Source organism: Myotis davidii, unplaced genomic scaffold, assembly GCF_000327345.1.
Source record: "Myotis davidii unplaced genomic scaffold, ASM32734v1 scaffold618, whole genome shotgun sequence".
NCBI classification, from domain to species: domain Eukaryota; kingdom Metazoa; phylum Chordata; class Mammalia; order Chiroptera; family Vespertilionidae; genus Myotis; species Myotis davidii.
The window spans coordinates 712117-719587 of record NW_006289199.1 but is presented as its reverse complement, the minus strand read 5'-3'; positions in this window follow the sequence as shown (position 1 = coordinate 719587).

Genomic DNA, 7471 nt, shown 5'->3' with positions numbered 1-7471 from the left:
GGTGAAGTGTAGGTGATATATTTGAGATTTTTCTTCATCTTCAATATAGATGAATGCATATATAAAATTCCCTTATAAGTAGTGCTTATAAGGTTTGGTATGATGTATCATTTTCATTCAACTCAAAGTATTCATTATCTTCCCTTGTCATTTCTTCTTTGACCTACTGATAATTTAGGAATGTATTGTTTAAATTACACATGTTTTTGTTATCTAGATTTCTTTCTCTTATTGATTTCTAATTTTATTTTATTGTAGTTAGAAAATATTTTATTGTTAGATAAGTTTTTATCTGTTTACATTTCTTAGGCTTGATTTGTAGCCTAGCGTATGGTTTATCGTGGGGAATGTTCGATAGGCTTTTGAGAAAAATATGCGTGCTGCTGCTGTCAGGTGGGCTTTCTTATGGACAGAGGGGTGTGTGTTAGGTCTAGTTGTTTTATACTATTTTTCAAACACCCTATATCCTTGTTTGCTTATTACCTAGTGTTCTATCCATTATTGAAAGTAGGGTATTAAAATCTCCAAATTTGACTATTGAATTTGTCTATCCCTCTATTTAATTCTTTTAATTTCTGCTTTATGTATTGATCCCCAGTGGGAGATATGCAGGATGTAGTCAATCAGTGATTTGCTTTCATCATTGACATTTCTCCCTCTCCCTCTCCCTTCCTCTCTCTGAAGTCAGTAAAGAATATATTAAAAAATAATAAAATTCATATGTTCATGTCAGTAGATGCAGAAAAAACATTTGATAATATCATCTATATATAAAAAAGGCTAATATGCTAAGTGTCCCTCTGCCCGTCTGACTATCGCTATAATATGCAATGACCACCTGGGGGCAGATGCTCAACATAGGAGCTGCTGTGATGTGCACTGGCCATTTACAGAGAATGGCAGCATGGACCTGGGACTGACACTCGGCTTCCCCTAATTGAGACACAGGCCCCGCCATCACCCTAGAGCGACAGCCCACCGAATCGTAGCCTATGCTGCCATGGCACAAAATGCAGCCCACAGCCAGCCCAGCCCGGGAACCGGAAACCGTGGCTGTGGGCGCCAGGTAATGACACACGTAGCAACGCCTGGCTTCCTCTTCCTAGTGATTAGCCTCCTTGCAGTTTCTTCAGGCCAGGAACACAACTTGCTTTATAGGTGAAAGCAAGGTGAAAACATTTCACACTTTAACCAAATGTCTGTGAAGTGTTTTCCTGTGCCTCATCTCACTTGATCCTCACAGAAGTCCTGGAGTAGGTAGATAGGAGACTCGGTGGAATCCTATTTTCTTTTCATTAGCCAGAAAACAGAGATTTTGAAAGCTTAGAAACTAAAAAGAAGTAAGAAATGGTGAACCCTGAAAATGACTTCAGGTTTTCTCACTGCGCAGAATATAGTCAAACACTGCTGCAGTTAAATATTTCACCCTTTGTTCTTCCTGCATGATCTACAATAATAATCTGCTTTGTGTTGATATTTACTGCTGTTTTGCTGACAATTACCTGAAAGAGAAGTTGGGGGTGCTTCACTGGGCTGGAAAAAGTTTAGCTACATCAGAAAGCAGGTCTAATTAAGCAAGTTTATTCTATATATATGAAAGTCTAAATCGACTCGCACATGTGCGATACATATAAAGCTCTTGCTGGCGCCACATGCACGCGTGTGTTTTGATTTATCATTGTCAATTGTGAATTTGGTTCACATTTCTATTACAGAGAAAAGGTACATAGCAATATTACAATATTTCTTCTAATTAATTTCTTTTCAATGTGCATGAATTCGTGCACTGGGACACTAGTTTATTATAAAAAGTCTAAGCAAAGTGGTAATAGAAAAAACATATCTCAACACAATAAGTGCCATATATGACAAACCCAAAGCCAACATCATACTCAATTGGGGGAAAAGTGTTTTTCTTAAGGTCAGGGACAAATATCAAAGTACTAGAGGCCTGGTGCATGACATTCATGCCCTTGGGGGCAGAGTCCCTCAGCCCAGCCTGCACCCTCTCACAGTCTGGGACCCCTCAGGGGATGTCCGACTTCCAGCTTAGGCCTACTCCCCCTGCCTAAGCTGGCAGTTAGACATCCCCCAGGGGGTCCTTAACGCTGCCGTGGAGTCTTTATCTGACCTTCTATTCTGAATGATAGCTTTGCTGGATAAAGTAGTCTTGGTTGTAGGTTCTTGGTACCTGCTCCCCGGGTGGCAGATGGCAGGCCCGGATGGTGGCTGGGTGGGTGGCGGGTAGTGCTGTCCTGCCCCGCCTGCAGTATGCAAATTTAACGGCCATCTTTGTTGGGTTAATTTGCATACTCTTCTGATTGGCTGATGGGCTTCACAAAGGTATGGTCAATTAGCATCTTTGTCTTTTATTAGTGTAGATACTACAAGACCATAGTATTAAAACAACATGGTACTGGCATAAAAACAGACATATAGATCAATGGAACAGAATAGAGAGCCCAGAAATAAACCCACACCCATAAGGTCAATTAAGATACAGCACAGATGTGGAACAACATAACCAGGAGGCAGCCCTGGGGCTAGACAGCTCTGCTTGGCCTGCTCTGCTCTGTCTATTGTGCTCTGGTCTGGCAAGACACCTTCTGAGATGCCTTCTGTATTTGAGCTTCAGCTGGGGAAATTCCATTTTCAGTCTTTGGTGGAAAGACTGCCCGAGGGGAGCTGACTTATACAGACAGAAGCCCCTGTCCCTGGTCTCTGATCCGTTCTCATGCAAATGAAGACTCCAAATCCTTGCAGTTTGATCAGAATCCAGCTGCTCTGATTTGTCAATGAAGACGCTGATGGGGATATAGTGCACAGTCCCGACCGGACAGGGAAAGCCTCAGTCTTCTTGGTTGACGTACAATTTCAGGATCTCCTTTACAAGGGCTGGCTCAGGCGGCAAGAATACAGTGCAGGCCGGCAGTTCAGGGCTGGAGGCAGAAAGCTTCGTGCAGGCTTCTCCCTGAAGTACAGTTTGTGTAAGAGGCCTCTGTTTAGAACTGGCTGCTAGGCTCTGTTTTATAATTTTAGTGCAGTTAGCTACCAGGAGCTAGTCTTGGTAGGTGTCTTTTTTCTCAGGGTGCTCTTCCTGAACCACTACCTTTTCTCATACCCGTGAAATCCTGGCCTATCTCCTCCCCTTGATCCTTCTTATAATTTTCTCTTCATCTCCCAATCTCCAATTCTAAGAACCCGCGCAAGTGTTGCTTCTTCCATGGAGCCTTCTTTGAATCCCTCAGACAGAATTAGTTGCACCTCTTCTGAGCTCCCACACGTTTGTTCTTGCCCATGTTTTGGAGCTTTGCCACTCTGTCTCCATCTCTCCCAGCACATCTGAAAGTCTGAGAACAGGGAGCAGACCTTACTTGACCCCCCATCTCCAGCATGATGCCAGGCACAGAGAAGCTGTAAATAGATCCTAGGTATGTTGAGTTACTGGAGAGCTTGCAGCTTGCTGAGAAGATATGGTTTTTGAGGTTGGCAAGGCAGATAGGCAGAATGAGCCTCAGCTCAAGAGAGCAGTTCTGACTTCCCCAGCAACTGGTCGCATGATCCCTGACTCACAGAGTGGAACTTGTGGCGTGTCTACAGAAAGCCCTAGCTGCAGCCACCGCTTTCGTAACTGCGGCAGGACTGGTGTGACTCTGCCGCAGGACAGCACGGCCCTGGTGCCCTGGCCAGCCAAGGACGTGACTAGGGACAGGTCTATCTGATTAGTCATTTTCTTCTGGTTTTGTAGGACCACACCTTCTTTTGGTCAGTTTCTAACATTTGTAGCCCTTGGCAGTTTCTCGTGTATAATTAAACACTGACTACCACTGACTAGTAAAAGAAAACATTCATCAGAGAAAGAAAAACAAATCGATTGTCCAGAAGCCCATCTCCCCACCCTGCCCTGAGATAGCCGGACCTCTCAGTTTTGGCTGACTCCCGCTCAGGGTGGATGTTACCAGCTCCTCCTAGCCCATTGCTTGTTTAGCTGCCATTTGCCCTGTTCCAGGAAGAATAAGAGGATACAGACTAAGTCTTAAGAAGCTCCTGTATATCTGAAAGTGTCCTGCTGGGAGGATAATGAGGACATCTTAGGGCAGCTGCTTCAGCCTGTGGCCAGCCCGTGGTGGGGACCTTGTTCTCACCCACTCCCTTTGTGTGCTCCCGGTGTCTCTGCTCCCAAGGCTGTAACATGAGAGTGGGGTGAGGCACCCATCCACTTTCCCTAGGTTTATGCTCTCCTAAAGGCTGCACAGGTTCCCTCTGGGACTCAGCTTAAGGCCTCTGTTTTACTTAGGAAGACAAGCTGATGGACGTCTTGATTAAGTCCAAGGATACATTTTAATCCATGGAGGACAAGATCCAAATAGACTTGTTATATTTGTTATTGATGCTCTTTTTTCCAAAAGGGAGAACAATTCACACTCAGGCCGACATTTTTCATCCCAAGATTAGTTAATCACCAGAGTGAACTCTATGAGCCCCGACTGAACAATCCACTCCCAGGGGTCTGAGCGTCATCATCTTCCTCAGGAAGACCTGTCCTCGGCCCCATCTGTAAGGGTCCCCCATCACCTCCTCTACCTTCACCCACATGGGCTTTCTTCAAGGCACTTACCACCATCCAGCATTGGCTTCTGTCTTTCCTCCTTCCTGGTTTATTGTCTGTGTCTCGCACTGCAGGTGGCGCATTGCGAGATTTTGCCAGTTTTGTTCACTTTCACATGTGTGATTCCTATAAGGATTTGTGTTAACACAGAGTTGGGGAGAGAGAGAACTAATAATTTCTAGGTACTCTGTGCTAAGAAATTTTACATATTCTACCTCATTTATTCTTACAACAGCCCCATGAAATATATATTGTTTCTAAATTTTACAGAGAAGAAAGCCCAATTTCAAATGTCTCCTACATGGAATTGTCTCTCCTTTCTCCCCTCCCCTCCCCTCCCCTCCCCTCTCCTCCCCTCCCTTCTTCTTCTTCTTCTTCTTCTCCTCTCTCTCGCTCTCTCTCTCTCTCTCTCTCTCTCAAAATATATGTGAGAACTGCAATCAATATTCAAGAAAGTGCCTCTAAGAGTTAAAAGATTTTAACCAGGGAAAAATGCCTTGGTATGATGGAAGCCCAATACCAGAAAATGTTAACTAATTATGCACGTGATGTTAGCTAACATTTATTGGGGACTTCATGCTGCCAGGTACTATACTGAGTGTTTTATTTGGGCAGGTGCTATTCTCATCATCATTTTACAAAGGGGAAGACTGACATAGAAAGGGACCATGTAATCCACACACCCAGCAAGTAGTGGAGTTGGAATTTGAACCTTGGCAATCTAACTACAGGGCCCCAAACTTTAACCAAAGATGTGGGGGAGAAGAGAGGTATGATTTGTAAAATGAATGAGAAAAAAAACATCACACACACTCCCCCTCCCCGTCCCCCAAGGCTTAGATTTAGAGTGTCGGCCTCTTTGTTCCATGAGAATCATGATAACAGTATCAACTAACCTTTGCACAGCACTTTCACATCACAAAGCGTCTCCTCTCTGTGACTTCACTGTGCTTCCCACACAGACGCTGAGAGGCAGGCGAGGTGTGTGTTACTGTCACTCGCGGCTGATGGCTGGGGAGAGGAGCTCGGGAAGGGAAATGACTTGCTCAGTGAGTCTATTCCACGAGGCGGCCCGCTGGCTCTCATTCAGCTTCTTGCTGCTGCAGGACGGCAGGCTGGGGGGGTTTGACACCAGGTGCCAGCTTCCTGGGTGGGAGGCAGGTCTGGAACTACAGACCCTGCTTGGGAGGAGGAAGCGGAAGCCGGAGGTGGGAGGAAGTGGATTAGGAAGGGTGTATGCTTTCCGCATCCGGCTTTGTGGACAAGCACTTTACATTTTTGGTCTTTGAGGGCTGGTGTGGCCACAACCGTGCAGTACTGGGCTGGTGGCAGAGTTAAGAGCTGCTCCAGGGGGGAAGGGGGAGGGGCGGAGGGAGCATAATTTAAGAGACTAATACTCCCGTTTTTTCCCTCAATAGTAGACCCCCAAGTGGTGGTAGCAAAGGGCCCAAGGATGAACTGATGGCATATGGGCCACAAGGTCTCCTCACTAAGCCAGGTCCTTCCTGGAGGTTTTAGAAATGTCTGAGGCTTTCTGTCTTTGAGAAGAGGCTTACTCCGTCACCAACCACTTGGTGCTCAGCACTGGGACTTGCACTTAGTAGGTGCTTAATAAATGTTGAGTCAATGCGTTTGCTTCTCCTTTAAATCCTGAGTTTTGTAACCAGGCAAACCACTCTGTGCTTTGATTCTTTTGCACTTTGTCACATCCCGTTTAGCCTTGTCCGATAAGCCCTGGCGTTTTACTTATGGGTTTGTGAGCTGATGACAGTACATGCCAAGTCACTGTGACAGCTTTGTGATTCAGTTTGTAGGTGGTCAATGCACCATCCAGGTATGAGCTGTCTGAATCCAGATTTTTTAATGTGAAGGACAACTTTTCTCACTGAAAGGCCACAGAGGTCTTTGGAGAAGTGGTTAATTTCATGTCCGGGTCAGGGAATCTTCAAGATAAACCTGGAGCAGTTGTGGGGTCAGAATGAAAGAAAGCTATCTAGCCACTGGGATTGTATCAGAGACCCGTAGCCCAACTTCAAGACAGTCATTCAGGGTCATTTGGGCATAAAAAAGTAACTGAAAGGAATGATACAAAATAAAGGCAACTGGTTGCTAGGGCACCTCGTTATTATTCTGAAAACAAGTGATTAAGGAAAAATAATAAAGTGAACTACACCAGTTTTTATAGTGATTTAAAATAAAACATAACTGCCTACATACATTACACCAGTCCAGAACTGTCTCTATCACCTGCAACCAGCAACAGGAATTTGAGTCCTAGGACAGAAGGAACTGTAAGGATCATTTAATTTCACCATCTTCACCAATTTCAATGTCTTCTATAAAAGTCTGACTACACCATTCTCAAACACTTCTGGGAATTTGAATTTCAGGCAGCCCATTCCATCTCAGATACACTGTGAGTGTTTGAAAGCCCAATCTGGTTGGTGTTAAATGGTATCATGGTTTGGCCTTATATTTTATTTCACCAATTACTAATGAAATTGAGAAATTCCATGTGTTTAGTAGTAATTTTCATTTCCTTGTTGAAGATATATCTATTCAACTTTTTGCCCATTTTTTCAACTATATTTTTTCTTCTTTTTTTTTTTCTGTTGATCTCTTACCCCCCTGCCCAACCCTCCCCGGCCTTCCTGCTATAGTTTGACAATCTGTTTAATGCTGCTCTGCCTCTGTATCTATTTTTGTTCATCAGTTTATAATGCTCTTTATTATCCATAAATGAGTGAGATCGCGTGGTATTTATCTTTCTCTGACTGGCTTATATCGCTTAGCATAATGCTTTCCAGGTCCATCCATGCTGTTGTGAATGCTAAGAGTTCCTTCTTTTTTAACACAGTGTTG